This window comes from Chanodichthys erythropterus, chromosome 21 (assembly GCF_024489055.1).
Source record: "Chanodichthys erythropterus isolate Z2021 chromosome 21, ASM2448905v1, whole genome shotgun sequence".
Taxonomy (NCBI): Eukaryota; Metazoa; Chordata; class Actinopteri; order Cypriniformes; family Xenocyprididae; genus Chanodichthys; species Chanodichthys erythropterus.
The window spans coordinates 34,696,965-34,700,003 of record NC_090241.1 but is presented as its reverse complement, the minus strand read 5'-3'; positions in this window follow the sequence as shown (position 1 = coordinate 34,700,003).

Here is a 3,039-nt window from a genome sequence, read left to right as displayed (position 1 = left end):
CACTCCAGAAGCTCATAATAATAGCAGTAGTTCACAGCATCCGTATCTTACAGTGTCAGACCGTCTCTCACGGTCACTGTCTAATGAACTGTGCTGTGTTTTCTCCCTATAGGATTCTTCTAACTCATGTAGTTTCTCCATGCAGTTCTAGAAGTTGCCGGTTAGCCGTGCTGTATGATATTTAAACAGATCAGCCGAATTATGTCAGCCCCCACCCCCCTTTAGTCTCCATTTGCAGCCTGGTGCCTCAATACTAATTAAATGGGTTTGATGGAGTCCAATCCGTCAACATCTAAAATCAATGAAAAAAAGTCTGGCCTCTGGGCAGCGGAGCCTGGGATTCTTTCTACATGATTGCAAAATCCAGTCTATTTCCTCAAAACAGACTGAAAACCTCACGTTACACAGCGCATATAACTATTTCATTTCATGTGCTTTGAATGTCTAAGTGCAATGTTAATGTCCAGAATCAGCTCAGTAAAACCAAAAAGAAACCAAACCAATGCTCTAGAAGTCCATTTCATTTGCATCATATTCATTCCTTTACATATTTGTGTTTTTGTTAGTAAACACGTGGTGTTTTAGAAAATGGCCAAAATAATAACCTACATAGAGTCCTGTAGAGTGTCACATGGGTTTTATGAATGTCAAACGGGTGTAGCGGACTGGCTCTATGATTAGATTTATTATTATTGAGGCAGCAGTCGAGTCTTCCGGGCTGTGGCAGATGTCCAAGTCATCCTGTTTTTGTGCCTGCAGAGTCCTTTGGCAAAGTGGGATGCAGCTTTTGGCCAGCAGCACTATATATTTGACTGGAGAAAACTCAGGCTGCATGACAGAGCAAGAATTCCTCGGATGCATTAAGAAATTTTACAGTTCTTGATTTAAACATTAAAATATAGGCTAGATGAAAGATTCAAGCTGTCACAGTTTTGTGAACTTAATTATGATGGCTTGACAAGATGAATATACTGTCAGAATGCCTAACCTGAGGCCAACATTGCTTTCATTTCATTTAGGGTGCGTTTACACGACAACAATGTACTAAAAACATACAAAAACATGCACTTTGTTTTAAAAGTTTGTATTTTCAGGACCCCAAAACGCTGTTGTCATGTAAATTAATAGCCAAAACACATAAAAGGTGATTTTGGTGAAATGGAAATTTTAGTTTTAAAATTATAGTATCTGCCTAGCAACCACCCAAAACACACTTAGGGTGTTGTCACTAAAACTTAAAATGAAGCTAAATATAATAAAATATTAAATAAAATATTTAAAAATACTGCCTTGGCAATGACTGAAAGAAAAAAATACATTAATTACAGAAATATCATATAAAAATAAAAAAAAAATAACAAAATTACTAAAACAAACTAAAATTAAAATTGACAAATACAAATAAGAGCTGATGCACAATCGCTGCTACATTTAACGTCAGTGGTTTAATATAATATACTAAAAGAGTCAATTCAAAATATTAATAAATACTATAATGGTGTATAAACAATAATAAAATAACACATTAGCAACCACACAGCACCCAACCAGAACGGGCTGCGTCCCAAATGGCACTCTATACACTATGTACTTATGCACTATGTACTCAGCCATGTAGTGTATGAATGTTATAAGGATATTTTGTCATTCAACATCGGAGTCTGAATCCCCTCCCCCTCCACTACGTAAATAAAGCTGCAATAGCTACATGAATTGTCTTCGTTTTTTCAGTTAATTAAAATCCGATGGTTCAGTGAGGCCTGCATTGCCAGCAAGATCATTAACACTTTCAAATGCCCAGAAAGCTACTAAAGACATATTAAAAACAGTGCATGTGACTACAGTGGTTCAACCTTAATGTTATGAAGTGACGAGAATACATTTTGTGTGGCAAAAAAACAAAATAGCGACTTTATTCAACAATATGGGCGATTTCAAAACACTGCTTCATGAAGCTTCGAAGCTTTACGAATCTTTTGTTTCAAATCAGTGGTTCGGAGCGTGTATCAAAGTCACATGATTTCAGTAAACGAGGCATCATTACGTCATAAGTGTTTTCAAAACATTTCGAAATTTCAATGGTTTACGTGACAGTTTGATACACGTTTTGAACCACTGATTCGAAACAAGATTCGTAAACCTTCGAAGCTTCATGAAGCAGTGTTTTGAAATCGCCCATCACTAGATATCGTTGAATAAAGTTGTTATAATGTTTTTTTTTGGTGCACAAAAAGTATTCTCGTCCCTTCATAACATTATGGTTGAACCACTGTAGTCACATGAACTGTTTTAAATACGTCTTTTAGTAGCTTTCTGGGCATTTGAAAGTGTTAATTATCTTGCTAGCAATAGAGGCCTCACTGAGCCATCTGATTTGATCAAAAATATCTCAATTTGTGTTCTGAAGATAAACAAAGGTCTTACGGGTGTGAAACGACATGAGGGTGAGTAATTAATGACAGAAATTTCATTTTTGGGTGAACTAACCCTTTAAAGTTTTTCTATTTAGAATTTTCAGTGTGAACACACTACTCACACTATTTATACTACAAAATCTCATGGAATAGTGTATATATATGCAAATTAGGGCGCACCCATCAACTGCCTAGAAACTGCCTATCAATTATCCAAAACACTAGAAACCACAATGAACACTTTAGCAACCACCTACAATATAAACCACCCAAATCAACTTTACAAATGCCTAGAAGCTGCCTATAGTGACCTTCCAGAGCACCATAGCAACAGCCTAACAACCACCCAGAGCACTTTTCTTTTCTAGTTCTCAAGACTAAGACATTCTCACATTGCGAAACACCATTAATGTGGCTGCTTATGCAGAAAACATTCCAGGAATGCTTGTCAATCTGTCGTGAGCAAGCCTCAATGAAAGTTTATCGAGTTTCGTCCTCTCAAATTCAGTTGAGCGCTGTCTGTGCTTCTCTCTATATCATCAAATCTTATTGCAGTAGACAGAACATCCATTGAGCATCATTTGTTTGTCCAGCTGCGATGTCACAATAGTGATGCCGGCAGAAT